The 18700-nt window shown below is 40.5% G+C and overlaps 1 long non-coding RNA gene across 1 annotated transcript in view; it reads left to right on the forward strand.

Moving 5' to 3' along the window:
• The first annotated feature begins 530 nt into the window (after positions 1-530).
• Positions 531-18700, forward strand: part of LOC126649499 (uncharacterized) — a 31727-nt gene continuing 13557 nt past the window's right edge. Inside the window, exon 1 of the long non-coding RNA XR_007631060.1 lies at positions 531-698. This is a non-coding gene — a long non-coding RNA (uncharacterized LOC126649499). The remainder of the gene's footprint in view (positions 699-18700) is intronic.

Below are 18700 nucleotides of genomic sequence, written 5' to 3' on the forward strand. Positions count from 1 at the left end.
CCAGGGATCTCGTGTAGGGCAGGTGGGCTACAAAATCTGAGAAAGTGACTGATGCTGTCTTCCATGGAGCAAATGCTGATTCCCTAAAACAAGAGCATAAGAAGCTGCTGCAATGTGGTGTTATTAAAATTCTTAAATATATGTTTATGAAAGGATATGTGAGTTTCATTAATAAGTTGGACCCCTCTGGTTCTGAGAAATCCTTTTCAATAAAGTGCGACACAGGGGTGACAAATAAGGATGCAGAAATTAAAAATAAAAAAAAAAACAAATTAAAAAAATTATATGCTGCGTGTAAGGAAAGTGCAAGACCCAACGTACAGAACCACACCACAGAGACACCGCAAAACCCGCAGATACCTCGCTACACAATCAGTTTGCTAATCCAGTCATCAGTCAGGACTAATAGGAGCTGTACTTTTTTATTCCACAGTGCTTCAAAATCTGGGTCAGCCGAGCGCTCCCCCCGCCCCGCGGCCGGGCGGCACTGCCGGCGCCCGCCGCTCCGAGGAGCCAGAAGGCAGCAAAACGCTGCCTGAACAGGCAAAATCCAACGGGCAGCGATGTCCATCTTGTTCCTAACATAAATCTCTCTGAGCGTCGCGAAACTTCGGAAACGCTTAGCACCTTCTGGAAGTCAGGCGCGATCGTATTCATCGTGTCCCTGCAGTGAAATGCCTGACCTACCCTGAATGCAGGTAGGAAATCATTACGGCGTTCGGAGAAGGTTAAAAAAATAAAATAAAAAAAAAAGCTATTTGAAATGTTAGCAAGCTGTTTGCGAGTTGTAGCGTGAGCACCTGCCACGGGAGGGCCGTGCGGGCGGGGAGCTGTGGGACAGCATCACCTTTCCCGGCTGGATCCCGGCACCCCGACCTCGGCCGCATCCTCAGCATCAGCCGGTTACTGGAAAAACACTCGTGGAGGTGGGCTGTGCTGCTGCCTCTCAGAGTCGAGGGCTGAGGAGACGACAAGAAAGGAAGCAAGGGCTAGCAGAGCAAGCAAGAATTCCAAACAGGAGGTGGGGGAGCGGGGGGAGCGAAGGTGGGAGTGCTGACCAGCTCTGCCATCTCATGCAGGCACAGCTGTCGGGCTGGGGCCACCTGGTGCTCCCGGGCCCTGGGTCAGGCGGCCAGGTTGTTCAGTCCAAAGATAAAAGCATATACGTGCGTATACACCAGAACACAGACCACCTGTGACTCCAAACCAAGAGCTGGAGGCAGCACTGCCTGCCCTCTCCTCAAGGAAATGAGGAGGATGAAGAAAGGAGAAGATGCAGCTGTGCCATTGCCCCAGGAGCTTGTGCAATCCCTTCAGTGACTCTTATGTCAAAACCCCTGTAGTGGCTGCGGGTTTCTTAGAAACAACCTTTGTCTGAGGAAGTTCTGCCCAGCTTCTATCAAAGATTCTGCAAATTTTCCCAGAGCTTTGAGATTTTTAGCTGTGTGAAGGCTCTGCCACATGCCTGGTCCTCTCAGACGTGTTAGGGCTCTGCTTTGGCTGTGGTCCAGGCATGCACTGGGATGCTCAGGGTTTCTGCAGTTGTGCCATCGTAGCTCTGCTCATCGAGGATGATGCTTCCAGGACACGTTTTCCAGGATCTGCTGAGAAGGAGCTCAGTGTATGATACATCCTTGAAACATTATCTTTACTGTTTGTGCACTGAACAAGTGTTTGGCATGTAGCTACATGATTCTGCCTGGGAAATCCCTTGTAGATATAGATGTGTGGAAAAGAGAGAGAGAGAGAAAGCAGTATAGCAGATGTAGCAGGGAAAACAAAGCTTTGAAGGCAATTTACCCCAGAGGAATGACTCAAGTGCAATGACTTCCTCATGCTTTCACCTATACCATGCTTAAAGCACAAACTTGGATATTAGAGTGCAAGACACTCTCCCACAGACACCTGCATGTCTTCAGCATCTCATACTTTCCATTATAAGCAACAGCAACACCTTGCTTTTGTGGCAGAATTGCAAATAAAATCTCTTATAAAATCAGCCAGCGCTGTGCAGGCAGCTTCAACCCCTTGCAATCAATACTTTATGGATAAGTTGATGTGTGCACTCTGAAGAAAATGAAACGAAATGTACCATGTCAGTTTGCATAATCCAAGAGCCGATAGCCTTCATTTTCTGACCCACCAAAACAAAGATCTAAAATAAGGAGAAGAAACAACTTAGAGTTTCATAGCATTTCAGACATAGGCTGAGAAAATGGTGTAAGTTGGGAAAAATGCTTCATAAACACCCTTCTTTCTGTATTGTGCTGACTGCCTGACATATTAGATACATAAAAGGTAAAAAGCTTTCCTTACCTGTAATCTGAATTTACCTCAGGACTTCAGTTTTCAACTTTATTTAGGTTCCTGTAGCACCCAAAATGAATCCGAGGGGAATACTCCTGGGACTGTGGACAACCAGGGCCAAGCCCATGCTGTAAAAGCAGGGTCTCACAGTACAAGGCTCTCCTTGCCTTCGTTGCAGTGCAGGTACTAGATCCATAAAATGCAACTGTAACATGTTTTGATGAGGAGAGCTCTTCAGGATCCCTTGTTTAATCACCATTTTCACAGGCAGGTGATGGCTTCAGGTACTGGTTATCCATGTGAACAGGCACATGGGCACTCTTTTGTGTATGGCTGGATGTACACAAAATTGATGGCTAGGTTGGAAAATACTGTCTTGTATTAAAGATGGAAACATTCATGTTTGTCCTGTTGTTTGAAATAGGTTTCTCTCAAGGATCTATTTCTTCCCATGGTATGATTTCAGACAGTAACTCTGATAATGGCTTATCAGATGTGTTTATGCGAGAGGCAGATACATGAAATATAGAAAAAATAGGTATTCTTTTACTATTTGTAACAAATATTGTGGCAATTGCCATATAAATAAATGCTTAAATTTACTGTGAGATGCAACCTCATGTCTTCCAAGATGGTAGTTAGGTGCCTAAATACCCTTACAGATCTGCAACACCCTAGTGCTACAGACGGTCCTCCCTCTCCAAGTAACCCTGTGTTTATTTTCAGGGAAAAACCCCAGCAAAAAAACCCCAAAACAAAACAACTGAGCACTTTAAGAAAGGAAGAAGAAATAGGTTGTCCTTTATGTAGATACTCATTCTTTTACTGGAATATTTACATATATACCTTTATGTATGCAGATTTTTACATTTACCTTTTGCATTCCTGCACAGCTCTGTCAATTGTCATGATTTTACAAGATGAAATGAAAAGTGAAAAAGATAAGGATAAAGCAAACACTGCAAAATCCCTGAGCTTGAACACTGATACAACTGATACATATTATTTTAATCTAGTACTTCTTGGGCAACATTTACTTAATATTTAATATTTTTTATTTAATATTTAATTTTTGGTTCCATTTAATCAGATAAGGTCTCAAGAGAAAAAGCTGACTAGTCGCTTTCTAACCCGGAGTATCAAGCAGGTTATCTTAAATCCTCAACTTTTCTGCAATGTGCTGTTAGAAACGGCTCCATGTTAAGTGCCCAAGACATTAAAGAGATGGACCTTGCTATCTAGGGGACCTTGTGGCAAGGGCTGAGGCCCTGCCAGGAAAGCAAACTTGGAGTCTGCATGGAAAGTCCACCTTTCAACTCCATTGAACCAAGGTCTGAGGAAGAAGAAAGTGTTTTAGGGTAAATGGAGATATCAAAACCGAAAAGGAAAACTCAAAGCAAAGCCATCCAAAGCAATCAACGCAGCACCAATTATTCAAGAGTAGAATCTGTTGCTAGGTGCTGGCCAGGAAGATAATACATTCACTGTCTTCCCTGTTTTCATCTCCCTTGTCAGCTTGCCCCAATAAGTTATTTCTGTACTACTTTGTCTCCTTACTTCAGTCTTTATTCTCGAATTTTCATCATGGTGCCTCCCTAGAGCCTTTTCCTCATCCTGGTCTACTAATCTCTGGGATGATAAACCCAGGAGATGAGGCTTTTTTTACTGCTGTTGCAGTAAGCTACCTTTTTTTTTTTCTCTTCTTGCTCTGTTCTCTCATTCTTACTGATCTCTGAATCACAGGGGGCAGAGGACAGTAAAGAAACACAGAAAGAGAGGGGAAGTCTAAGTGAAGTTATTGCTCAATGCAGAAGAAGGTTCACGTTACAACATCTTTAGGCAGAAAAAGTATCAGAAGTAAGATTTTAGAAGAAGAAATGTCTTCCCTGCTGACAGCACCGTGAGGGATAGCTGCAGGGCAGAATTTTAAAGACAGAGGTTGTCTTGACCTCTCTCCAGCCTTGCATGGTGCTCAGCCTGATGGATCAGGGGAAAAAAAACATAGTGGGTCAGACACAAAGGCACAGCACATGCAGCAGAGATGCAATAGCACCCCAGATTTTTCCATGGCTTTGGATGGCTCTAGGATACTGCAGCCAATATGACCACAAGAAAGGCTGGGAAAGAGAGAGTTCAGAAAAGAGCAACAAAATAATTAAGGGACTGTAGTGATTTACCCATGAGGAAGATTAAAAGAACTGAATAAATATGTATAGTTTGGCTAAGTGATAACTAAGGAGAGGCATTCTAACCATCTACAAATATTTGACTGACATACACACTAGGGAAGGAAAGGAATTACTTAGCAGGAAACAAGCAGGTATATCAGAGAGTAATGGGATGAAATTAAGAAATGGAAAATTGAGGCAGAATTTAAGGCAAATCCTCCTGACAATAAGTTCTAATAGTCTGAGGAAAACATACCAGCATATATACATTAGGGAACAGTCCTGCATTGATAAGAAGGGGGACTTAAATGACTTACTGGGCCTTTCCAATCTCAAATATTTATGATTATATAATTAAGTATTATTAAATTTAATGACATGTGCCATTTTTTTTTCCAGCAAAGTCTGAATGTTCCCTCAGGTCATAAGTGTGCAATTATTTCCTAACTAAAGGTCTTACATTTTGACTTCTGAATTCTCCTAGGTTGGTCTCTTTTTTTTTTTTTTTTTTTAACTTAAATTGAATTTCTGTTAATGCAGTTTCTCCTATTTTCAAATAGCAGCTATCTCACCCTACTAGCAACTCGTAATTCCCTCTTTATGCAAGACAAACCTGCACGCTTGAAGCTTCATGGCTCAATGCCTGAACCTGGTCAGCCTCAGGTTGAACGCCTGCTGCGTTCAAGGGAACTGCTGTTCCGAAGCCCAGATGAGCACAGAGGCTCTCCTCACTCTGGGGATGAACTGCATGCAACAAAGGGAAAAAAACCCAACCAAACAAACAAAAATCATGTTACATGTTATTTTCAACTAAGAGCTGTTTATAGAGCTTTGAACCCAGATCGTGGCCATATGAAAAGCTTCATGTCACTGCTTACCCCCGTGTCACAGCACCGTTCAGAAAATGAAAACAGGTGTTTATGTGGTAGTTGCCCAAGCTCCCAGCCAGCATCACAGCTGGCAGATAGAAAGTTTCCTCTATCTTGCACTGGCAAACTATTTCATTTTGGTGCATATGCTTGTTTATGCCAACATATACTCCAAATTGTCCCCTGAAATAGATGCAAATTGGGGGAGTGATCAGAAGGCTGTGGCCTCATTGTGAGCAGTCGTTTTGGGGATCCAAGTGGTTTGTTCTGATCTGTCTCAGACAGGGTATGCTGCCTGAGATAGTTTTAGAAGGCAGTGTTGTAGTTTCTGCTGATATTTTACCACAGGATTTTTTAGATGCACGGTCCCTCAAGAGAGTTCATATAGTCTACAAGAGAGTTCATACAGTCTAATTCTTTGTGAATTAATATCTAAATATATCTTTTGGCCAGGTAAGAGTGCTGCTCACCTCCCACTGTAGAAGGCAATCTGTGACACCTATTGCTTTTGTGATACTTTCTTTTGGTTTCCTCCTGCAGTGCAGCTGCAAACTGGGTACACTAAATCATCAATATCTGACATTCATACTCCCTTCATTCTTGACTACTTGCTTACAGCTCCTTTTCATTATATGTGCTGGACTTCAGCCTCAGCCAAGGCAGTCAATGACAGCAGAGTTTCACCTGGCATCAGGATGTGGTGACAGTAATGCCTGCAAACATGCTGGTGTATCACAGCCAGCATGGGCTTCCTCGGGAAGGATGAAATGTATCTCTCTCCAGCCCCGACAGACACGCAGTCCCCTCTTCGTTACCTGCCAGAGGAGCGTGTCTGATCCGTGAGCCTGGTGCACTTGTCTGCCAGCATGCATGATAGCTGGTTCACCCAGGAGATAGAGAGTGTGAGAGGCTGGCTATTTCTTTCTGCTGTGAGTAAATCCCCTGCGAAAGATCCAGGGTGCCGGCGTTGCAATATCCTGAACGCTAACTACCAGAAATCTGTTTGCCAAATCTTTGCACTTTTAAGATAACACTGTAGAAATCAACCTAAAGTAGGATAATGAAACAAAGCACTCGCTCCTGTCCCCTTCCTCCCCCAGTGACTCTGCAGCCCTGTCTGTCATTTCTCAGCACTGAGTTGCTGACATGGGCGTGGCTGAGACGAAAGCTCAATTTGCTGTACTCATTTTACTGGAGGTGTGGCCTCGGCGCAGCTTCCTCATTAGGAAGGGGCTACAGGGAGCCCCAGCTGCTCGTGTGGATAGTTTACCACTGGACTGAGTTCAGAGAGAAGTAGGTGAAAAGGATGTAAGCAAAGGAAGGGAAGAAAGAATGAAAATATTGGCCCCCTCTCCCGAAGCAAGAACAAGCTCTTGCTCTTTTTTGAAAGACGTGGACTGTGAATCCAGTTTTGACAGCCATGATAAATGTCCTGAAGGATCTAGATATTTGGGGTGCAAGAACTGGATTGCTGCTTGTCAGAACTTGTCTATTTTTAATATTCTGTCCAAAGCATCAAGCAATTCAGTAATAACTTGCTACTGACAGGTCTGCATTAAGGTGCAGCAAGCTTCAGCCACTAGTTTAGTACACAGTCCTCCCTTTTCTCCACAGCTTCTATTAAAACAGCTTCTGAGACCCTTGCTTCAATTTTGGTCTTAAACTGAGAAGAGGAATTATGCTTTCACTTCTTGCCACCTTCTCTAGATCTGGATTTTTCAGGAACCCTTATTAGGTTATGTATAGATTTCTAATTCTGGGAATTCTTTCAGAGTACCCATTACAGTGAACATCAGTTTAACTTATGTATTACTGAATAAGAGGGAGAAAAGGTCTTACGTTTTTAGATTGAAATCTAAAGCCAAGACTTGTGGCTTCTGAATATACATCTTCAGGGAACATATGGAATTTTAGTTTTGTGTGCATTTTTTCATTCAATAGCTAGGTATTTTTTTTACTTCACTAACATTTTTTTTTCAGCATTACAAAATGCTTTCCACTAGGTAGTCTACATTTTTACCTTCTTAATTTTAGGCCAAACTTTCTTCTCCCATACGCCCAGCTCCTGGGAAAACAAAATTCCTAACATACATATTTTTGTATCATTCTGCTTACCACAGAAAATAAAGAGGAAAAAAACCCACAAATCAGCTCACTTGCATTTTCTGTAGTCTGCTTGCTAAACTTTTTCATTAGTTACATTTTTCTGAACTTCTCTGAGCTGTCTATTGTTGCTTGTCTGTTCAGTTTCTTGATTATTTCCATAATATTTTCAGAATAAACACTGTTCTGGAAAAAAAAAAAAAAAAAAGAAGAAAAAAACACCCCACAACGAAAAACCCTAAAAAGTCACAAATATAAAATCAAGAGGCTTCTTTTTCAGGCTTCTGAACTGTTAGTCAGGCACTCTGCATAGTTACCATACAGTGCTAGAAGTAATTTATATATTTACTTTCACACAGAGTTTTTGTTGAGTGGGGAAAAAAATACATACTTCTGGAGATGCACAAAACAAAATAGCAGTTTACTTATGCATAGGAAGCAAATTACTTTTGGGTAGAATAGGAATGTTACAGTTCAGAATTGATTCGGTCTTCATGTTATCCTAAAGAATAATGTGAAATGTTTCCTCGCTGCATTTTTTTTTTTAAACGAAAATGAGAGATAACTTTGCGCCACTGGGGTACTCAGATTCAGGACATTTGCACACTCTATGAGTCCTAGCAGACTCCTGGCTTACTTCTGTGAAGGTAATTTCACTGTGACAGCTGTGAGATAGCATCTATAGATTGTTCTGCAAAATGTAACTTTCCATTAGGAGCCGGGGTGACTATTCTCTAGCAATCAGAACTCTTTGATAAACATTTATTTTTGTCTCCTTCACCTAGACAAGACTCTGCTACAGCACTTGGAACATCTGCCAGGCAAGATCTAGTTGTATTTCTTGTAGCTACTGGAAATCTATATAGTGACAGTTGCTAGCGGTGATAACAGTGGTCAGACAAGAAATGCCATTTTTTAAAAATTGTCCTGTTTGCTAAATCCTATCTCAAAGTGAAGATCTTGTCTCCTTACTGCTCAGGCATAGCTGGGAAGGGGCTGGTCAAGGACAAGGGGACACACTGCAATTGCACCATGAGCTGGTGCTTTTGGTATCTCTTGTGTATGTCAGAGCAGTGCCTGTCCCTCATGGAATGTCTGAGCGCCGTGACCTAATGGTGGTAGTGGGCTCAAATTGCAGCTTTTGTCCTCTACATTAATCCCTCTCCTGTGGGAGCCAAAGGAGCTGGCTTTGTCTCCATCAGTTTCCTCTCAACAAGCAGCTCATCTTGGGAGGGTGAAGTTCTGGACAAAACATTTGCAACAACTTCAGATTCATTTGGCATCACTTGGGTAATGCACAGTCACTGGAAGAGTAAAACTGCTATTTCCCTCTTCTAATGAAATCCTCATTTGACACAGCTGGATACGCTTATGTTATGGCCAACTTAATTCTTCTCCTTCTTGCAAGAAAGGTGGCATCTCATTTCACTGAGCCAAACAGCCTGTTTGGTGTTTTGTATGTCTTCCCTGTTAATCTTCAGGTTTACCGGGACAGCAATACTTTTTTTTTTTTTTAAATTATTAATTTAACTCACATATGGTTGTGGGGTTTAAAACTCCACAATTTCTCTCTTTTCCCTGCTGTTGCTTTCTGCAGAGCAGCTAATTTTCATTCCAAAGACAGTGTACAGAGCAGCCCACTAGTTAACACAAGAGGCAGCCATATGACAAAGACTGGGAAAGGACCTGGGCTTTCTGTTCTAATAATCACAAGTGCCAGTAACAGGACAGGACGAGAGACTCAAACACAAATAAATTAATTAGCAAGGACATTATTTATGCACTGGGAATTCCTAGAGTATGTGGTGTCTACTCTAATAACCCATGGACAAATCACCTCCCTTTGCTGTAACACCTTAGGGAGAGGGCCAGCAGAGAAAGACAAATGTAAGTTCCCATCTAAAGGGGAAAGGATAAGAAGCAGCTTGAAAAGCTGCAGGGAAAGCCCCTGCCCATGCATAAAGAATGGGGCAATCCATATGGACACCTGTCCCTCACAACAGCTCCTCTTGCCCCTGGCTAGACATGTTACAGAGTGATCTGTGGTTGCTATCAAAGGGTTGTAGCACGTGGGGATCTGAGCTTGCTTTTCCCAGTGCAGAGAAACAGAGGGGAAAACAGAGCTTTTAGGACAAAACACAGCCTTCCATGAAGAACAAGGAAAACTAGGAATCTCATCCTTGTTCCTGTATCCTTTCTGAAAACAATTTGGCTTTTGTGAACCATATGGAAATGAATGAAAATAAATCTGTGGTTAAGGACCCTGTACCCTTTACAACCTAGAGTGTTTGGACCAGATTCTTAACTGTTAAGGGGAAAAATGCCTTGTCAGGAGAGCCAAAATTCTAATTTCTGGCCGATAGGGACTATTTTTATTGAGCAGTTTGGTTAGCTACTTGAGGGAAAAAAAAAAAAAAAGAATGGAAAAGACAAACTCTTTGATAAACTCCTTGATAAGCTCTTTTATTTCTTTACTGTAAGTCTGTACATGATGGACCATAAGATTCTGACCTTTAGCCCTTGTTTAAGAAAAATACAAAAATAACGTGTCTAATAAATATTTGACTTTTATGGCATCCTTATCTACAAACTACCTTTTTATCTCCTATATTGCTCAGTCATTGCAGTGTTCAGTACTATTCAGAACTATTCAGAATTACATCTGAGCTTTTCTTGGGAGGTTCAATTTATCAGCTATTTTGTAAAGAAATAGAAATGGTTTTTTACACACTTTGTTTTCCTCTCTCTAGTTGGCCAGTGGACATGTAGGAGTTAAGTGTTTAGTTACATGATGTAATTTATCACATTTGTTGCTGCAATAGTGATAGTCCAGGGTGGTATGAAGCTACGATATTTAAGACAGAAAAGAGTGATGGCATTGAAATCCACAGTACTTTAAAGGATCTGAGGTTTTAAAAAAAGGAAAGAAATAAGAAAAAACTTCCCGCAACATTTTTTTTAAAAACAAACATAACCATGTAATTTCTGTTACATGGTAATTACTTCTCTGTTTGAGCTGTTCACCGTTTTCTCCCATTGTAATTTCACATACTGGATAATGAGTATCCTCTGCACAGAAACAACAGTAATGGCTGTGCAGCAGGAGAATGTTTTCTTGAACAGTAAAGCATTGTCTCAACTCCTTCTCAGTGCATGACTCAAATACAGGTGTGCAGAGGAGTAAAACTGAAAGGCTGGAATATTAAGTAAAAAAAAAAAAAAAAAAAAAGCCAACAAAAAGAAAGATACTTTGTTGAACAGTCCAGCAGAGCAAAGAAAAGCCATACGGTATAAAATTGATATGAACGCGAACATCGGTTCGTGGACTGATATGAACATGAGCATGAAATTGGTGTTTTCAAACAGTCCCCTGCAGATGACCCTTGGAATACACTGACTCCATGTGAAGGTAAAAAGAGGCCTCTCTTTGTTTCTGAAGGATTGGACAAAATTTGAAATAATAAATCTGCGCAGAGTATTGCCTGAAATACCCATTTTTAAAAGCTGTCTAATGATACAGTGCAAGAATATTATAGTTGTACCCAAAAGGCATTTCAGTTCTATAGAAAAAGAGTATGATGTGCTAGGAAACAAATATGCAGTTTCCCTTCTAATATAAATCAATTGCTTGAGGATTTTATCATGGAATTTTTAAACAATGTAGGAATGCCTGGATATTAAGTTAGTGGGGATATTTAAAGCATTTGTTAAAGCCTCGTATCAGGCTTTACATAATCTCACCAAATTTTGGACTAAAAGCTATTACACATATTCTTTGAAATCACTGTAAGTTTTAGTTTGAAATAGGTTTGGTGATGGATGAGGAATTTAAATATATATACTATGCCAGTGCTTACCTATGTTACAGAATTTGTAAAAGTATATCCAACGTGAACATGGTAAATATTGCCAACACAAGGTAAAACCCAAACAGGGCATGGACACACTATGATGATGGAAAAATGGATGCCAAGGAATGCTTGGTGAAAAAAATTTTCCATGCCTTTTGAGTGATAAAATTTGCATTTGCAAATCTGAATGGATGCTTCAGTCCTTTGGCAAAGTTGCTTTTCACTTAGGTTGTTGTCACGTTATTCTGTATTTTAAACAGGGACAAACAGCTTTCCTCCTGGAGATGACCTGTCTGCTAAAAATGTCAGGGGAAATAAGGGAATGTTCCTAAACAATGTTTATTGGTAGGTAAAAAGATACTCTTACAGTCAGTTTTCCAAAAGAAAATATACAACTCCAGTCATATTGAGGCAACAGCCTAGAACAGTAATTATACCTGATCTCAGCCAAACTTGAGAAATAATTTCCTGTGTATAGTCAAGAGGAAATAAAAACTCCTCAAACCATACCAGCCAAAAAAGGGTCTAAAGCAGTCTCATATGTTGTAGAATCCAAAAAGTAATATTTAAATGCAATGCCATCATCCTATTTCCAGGAAAGAATGATTTCTAGAATTCATTAGGATGTTATGAATTTCACTATATTGAAAACCAGTTTGAATTTAAACTACCAACTAATTCTCAATACAAAGATAAAACCTAAAGAGGAAAAATAAATCTCGCAGAATCCTCCTAGAATTAATATTGGATTCTCCAAGTTCAAATTCCAATAATACCATCATCAAGAGGGTCCTCAATTAACCTCATCTGACATTCCAAGCAGAATATTTTAAGGGTTGTGAAGCATGCAAATAGAAACTTCAATTAGACACTGACTTCATACATTGGACAGCCTGTGAGAATAATGTGAAGAATTATGTAACCAACCCAGTGCTTCGGTAAACACCCACGGATGATGGAGAGGAGACTGACAAAATTGAGGATCAGCATCCTAATTCCTTTCTTAGGCAGAGCCTAGAAAGATTAAGAACTTGTTTACACAGGGGAGCAGGGGCTCCCTTCGCATTCATTCCGAGCTTGCTTTCTGCACGTTCAGATCACCTGCATTCACACAGCATAAATCTTATCATGTATTAACTGCTGAGATAAAATATATTCTGTGCTGCTTTTGGAGCCGTGGTAGATTCAGAGTGCATTAACTGAAAGCATCCTGATATTCGGTGGCTGCAGCTGGACCACACACTCTCCTGGAGCCAAGAGCTCTTGCAGGGGAGAACCCTGCGCTCCTGCTCCCGCCTTTGTGTGTCACCACCTGGTGTTGCTGCCTGTTAAATGCCAGCGAGCAGCTGGGGGAGAGCCCGTGGCTGTTGGCAAACACAGCCAGGAGGTCACACTGGTGATACACCCTAACCTGGCATAAGAGCATCACCTGCCTGGAGTTGGACAGACATCCTGGAAGAGAAAAGGTGAGGGGTCAGGCTGCTGTGCAAGGAAATGTGGCTGCAAGGCCCTCTCTTCAGGTGGCTGATTTGCTGATGGGTCAGGGCTGGGCTTTTCTGGACTGAAGTGAGAGCCCAGCATGAATCTTTTTACGCCACTGGTATGAAACCTGTCAGCACTTTGCATAGGCAGCTTGTTAGCACCAAAGAAGTGGTCTGGGCTTGTGACTATTTTTTCCCTTTAGTTTTCTGCCTTTTAACTTTCCTTTTACTTCCATCAGATGTAACCAATATTTATATATTTTGATACACCTTCAGGACCTCTTTTTCCATGTATCTGCTGGGGACTGGATTTTTAACCTTTCCTCATGTGCTGAATCCAATGACTGTGGCAGAGAAAAAACTGTTTAGACTCACTGCTTGTTGTGTACATTTAAAATTCCCTGCTCCCACTCTGACTATCAAACAGGTATTTGTATGTATTTGCACAAGATCTGTTTTATTTCCTGCATGCTGATAACCCTTTCCCCTGAATGTTCAAAAGGATATTTTCCATGTTGAACCCCAGAAATACTGGTTAAAAAAAATTGTAAGAATTTCATAGTTCATTGTAGCCTCACCTCAGCTATCCGTCCTCAACTGTTCTCTCCCCCTTTTCCTTCTTCCATCTGAGATAATTTTCTCCTTACACTCTTGTTTGGCTTTTCCCAACAGGAAAGCTCCTCTTACCATAGCATCTCAAAATGGTGACTGCCAGCTCCTGCCTTTCCACAAGGAAAAAGAAATAAAAATATAAACTCTGTCTCCCTACCCCCCCAAAAAACCTATTAATAGAATTGTACTCACTGTGCATAGTGCAAACTAAGAATAGTGTTAAGTACTATATTCTAATTAGCAGAGTAGAGCAATGCTCTCATTTTAATCAATGGGTTTTGAAGTTCCAGCTTCCATGGTATGTAATGAAGTGCATTTCAGAATGCTGTATCATAGAACTCTGTAGCACATCTTACAGGCATTTTCTTCCCCAATTACAAAGGGTAGAATTTCTGTAGCAGAAACATATTTTTGAGGCTTTTTTCCCAGGATAAAACTTAGCAGTGCAGCTGTAAGTCAGCTCTGCATAAGAAATTCGTGGACTTAGGGAGCGGTGAGGCAGGAGGCTCTGGGCATCCTTAACCCCTGATGTTCTGGACAATTCTTTCAAAACACTGTTGCTGCCTCTGTGTACTTCGTGCCTGCCCTCAAGAGGTGTGGCACGAACTGTCTTGTACAGCAAACCCCAGCTGAGAAACAGCAAGAAAAAAATTTATGGCAACTTGAGGCTTAAAGGGTGAGAGCTTTTTTTCTCTCTCTTTTTTTTTTTTTTTTTTTTTTTTTTTGTGAATTAATAATTTTTAAATATTCCACTGTCATGGCAACATTATTTTCTTCAACAAGACTGGTTTTCTTTAAAAAGGAGGATTATACAAGAAAGTTTGCTGTGTACCTGTATGCCTGTCTTTCCTCCTTCCCTTTCCATAATATTCAAACTCACAGCAGTGTTTCAGCCACATTTGGCAAAGAACATCAGATTTCGAATATACAGAAGCTTCGGGAAAACGCAGGACTAGGTGGAAGGCAGAAATGTGCTGAAGGACAGGCAGGGGTGGCTCAGCCCACAGCCTTTCTGCTTGTCTCTCCCAGCAGACAAGGCCATGTCTGGCTAGGCAGGCTCCTCATGCAGAGCTCCAAACCTCTGATATGCTGCTTCTTGCACACGACATGTGTGTAGAGGAGATGGTTTTACTGGGAACACTGGGGACATGGACACAGAGGGAAAGGAGGCACACAATGTGTGAGGAAACTAGGGAAGACAGAGGGATACTGCTCTGGTGTGGAATGTCTGGGAGGTGTAATTGTAGGAGGAAGTATGGGGTTATTGGAGGTTTAGGGAGTGTGAGATGAAGGGATGCAAGGCACAGATCTGTTGGAAACCTAGACCGATTTCTACCCATGGATGTGAAACTGTGTTGATTGCAACATGTGTAATTTTGCACAGTTTCTTGAAACAGTAGTTAAATAGTTATATCTTCTTACTTGTATTTTGCAAAGATAAATATTTCCTTTATTCATCTGAGATATGTTTTTTTATGAGGCTCATAATACTAGCTACATAAAAGAAAAGTACATTTCTCATACTTAATATTATTTCATGATTCAATAGACTAAGTTTAAAATAAAATGGAGTAATATAACCACAAACATAAAGTGGGAACATAACCATACCAGACAATATTCTCCCACTTTAAAAGGTCTTTGTTCAATACCCCTTCAACATTCAGGAAGTAGTCTGTGTACTCCTTAAGAGATAATCTACTAAATGTTCATAAATTAAACAAGAAAACACACACAAAAAAAGAAAAAGGGGCAGGGGGGCGAAAGAAAGGGCAATCATGTAGACCCTAAACTGTGAATTTTTATCATCGCTGTTTATCCTCCATAGACCATAGCCCATAAACCACAGTAGACTTCTCTGATTAAGTGATTAAGTGTCCAGGGAAAATGTGATTCTGGTGAAAGGAGTTTCTCTTCATTTCTCTGCTCTCTTAGCTGTTCAAATCATAGCATGGAATTATGTGAGAAGAGTTGGTGCTGCCCAGCAGCTGGTAGCCTACTTACAGTGCAGTGTCATCTACCCTCAATTTCCAAAATCTTGTATCATCCTCCAGTAACTTAGGTGATAGTTAAATTGCTCTTTCTTGTGATTTTTATTATTTAGAAAAAGGCAGGAGAGAGTTGGCAGAGTCTCCCAGGATAAAAATTCTGTCACCTCTATTAATATGATCAAGGTGGTGGGAACACTGCTATCTGTTTCACTAAAGAAAATAGGTCTGGCTTACCAGTGAGCAGTGCATCTTGTGCTTTTGCTAATCATCCTACAGTGATATTGATAAAGTTGCCATAATAACTTACAAAGCCAAAAGCCTTACAGAAGCTGGTCTGACTCAGAGCTCTGAGTTGCAGAGCTGAGGCCAGCAGGGGCAAGATGTCAAACACGTGCCCTCTTTCACCCCTTACATGCACTGGTAGAGACCAGCAATGCAATACTGGGCACCTTTTATTCAAAGTAGCTTGCAAGGTACCGAACTGTCAAATGGGCAGAATGGATGTGTGTGAATTTTGACCCAGAACTGCAGTTACAGAGAGGCAAAGTTCACAGCACACCAAAGGGGAAAAAAAAAAAAAAATCACAATGCTCATCGCCTACACACACAAAAAATAGAACAGAGTGGGTAGGGAGGTGGAAGCAAGTTCACTGCGACAGATATAGTGCAGAACTGAATATGCAACCGATAAAGGGGTCATGCTTTTGTGCAATCCAAGCAGGACAAATAGAAGAGTCTGGGAGAAGCTATTTCTACTGATATTCAAAGTCAACTGTCCCTTTTAGAGTGTCGTTCCCTTGCTCTTCCTTCTGTCCATTTGTACACTGACTCTCCTCTCACATTCTGTACTTGTAGTTGTTTGTTGTTTGATATCACTGCCTACTCGCTAGAAATAATAATAAATCGAATACATAGATTAAAAAAAGCCAGAATCTCGAACCTACCAATTTAAATTAGGTTAAGAAAAGTTGTTAAAAGTAAGCTAAAAGCAAATGAGATGAAAAGCAATCTCTGCCCAAGAGATTGCCTCTGCACACTGGAGAAAGGAGACCCAACTCTCTTCCCCATATGAGGAATCAGCTCTTATGCAGTAGCCAATATCACAAAATTCCTTTTTTTCTGTCTACTTCTTAGGAAAATCCTCACTACATCCCACCAGGCACAGATGTAATCAGACAAGTTTTAATCTTTTCTTCTAAGTCAGTCCCCTTAGCAATCACTAGCTTTACATTTCTTTGAATTCCCTTCCAACTGCTCTGCAACATTATGGTGAGAGGTTGTCCAGCCTCATATGCTGCCTTCTAAGGGCCAGGCCACTTCTGTGTCAGAGGGATTCAAGGCCATTTAGTAGGAAACATTAAGCATCTTGCAGGATCAACCAAGATTTTCCATTTCACCATTCTTGATCAGAATGGGATTATTGTTCCTTGCTGAGTAAAAGTATGATAGTTCTTCATATGCAGACTGAAAAAATTATTAAAAAAATAAAATTCAAAGATGGCTGTTTTGCTGTGGCACTGCATTGCAGATTCACATCTAATCTTCTGCCAATATTATCCACTCAGTCTTTTTCAATGTTGCTGTTTTCCAGATTTTTCCTCCCACTGAATCTGTATGTTTGATTAATGTTTTCCCAGATGTCTGAACCTGAGGAAAAAAAAAAGGCACTTTCAGTCTCATTTTGTTAAGTGCTAGGAATCTCTTTGATGATCCATAACTAATTTTACTGTACTTGTCACAAAGCAGATGTATGGCAGTAGTCCCCTAAGCATGCTGCATTCAATCATTACAAACTCCAGGCTTCTCCTTTCTATTTCCCCACCTTTTTTGTGTTTACTTTTTCATTAGTAATTATCTTTCACAGTTTATCATATTCTCTCTCACTGGCTTATTGAACATATTTGACACGTGAGTTATACAGTTGATCCAATCACATTTTATCCCTGTCTTTTTAGTTTTATCCCTTTGTAGAATGTCAGATTAGGATGCAGTTTCAGGAATACAATTCTTCATTTTGGTTATTTTGTCTCAAACACTTAGTGCATTAACACTTCCTATTTCTAATTTACATGAAAGATTTTCACATTCAAAGGATGGAGAGTCTTTAAACATTAAAAAAGAACTATTAACATGAAAGCCTGTAAATAACTCCCGCTTAAAGAAAGTGCACTCTGTTATCTCTAACTCAGCACCAATAATTTGCAATAGCTTCAAAGCTCATCTTTGTTTCAGCCTTCTCTCCTGGAAAGGTAGAAATCACCTCTGAATTGTCTCTCTTATTTCTGATAAGCTTTAGCTATTACAAAACCAGAGAGATGACTGATGCTATTGAATCTGACAACGGGGGGAATTCATGAAACTATCTAAAAAGAAACTACCCCTTTGTGACTGTACAGCAAACACAACTATTTAGATTCAGAGAGCAGTCGAGGCTGGAAGGCATCTCTGGAAATTGTCAAGCCCAACCCTCTACTCAAAGCAATGTCACCTACAGATGTGTTGCTCGGGGCCATGCCTGGTTGGGGTTTGAATATCTCCAATGATAAAGACTTAACAGGCTCTCTGTGCAACCTGTGACAGTGTTTAATCACTCTCACAGTGAAAAAGAAAAAAAAAAAACAAAACAAAACACCACAAAGTTTATTTTTTATTGTTTTTATTTTGTTTAAAAAGATTTTTTTTTACATTTCAATTTGTGCCCATTTACTACTTTTGAATGTCACATCTCATTACACTTACAAAACGGATTTGTTGCTAAGGTATTTTCTGCAGGAGAAATAAATCAGCTACAAAAAGTGCACCTATTTTTCTGCAGAAGCTGTCAAAGTGCAATTGTAACACCGACCTAGATATTTGGGCTACTGGACATATGGAAGTCCTTATGAAACAAAAGTCATATCTTATTCACTGTGATGCATATGACAAATACACTGGCTGTATAGAGAAATGAAGGAATTATTAACCAGCTGGAATACACGTCATAAAATAATTTATATCAAATAATAACAGTAGGTATTAAGCGAGAAATTACAGTGTTGTTCTCGTCCCTTCTTCTATTAAACAATTGCAAAACCAAAATGATGACATTCCATGCTGTCACAACCATTGTTTCTTGTCCTTTCCTCAGAGAGTCTTTAGTGCTCAGTTGACCACTTACATACTTGTATTGAAGGGGGTTCTTCTTTCTTTGAGGCAGATGAAATACAGAATACTGTCTAATGAAGAGAACTGTACCTGAATTTTTATCAAGGGTCATTCTGATAAACTTGTAGACTGCACTGGGCATATCCTTTGCAATAAATGCCCAGAGATCATACC

Source organism: Myiozetetes cayanensis, unplaced genomic scaffold (genome assembly GCF_022539395.1).
Source record: "Myiozetetes cayanensis isolate MyiCay16 unplaced genomic scaffold, myiCay2020 scf5-8, whole genome shotgun sequence".
NCBI lineage: Eukaryota > Metazoa > Chordata > Aves > Passeriformes > Tyrannidae > Myiozetetes > Myiozetetes cayanensis.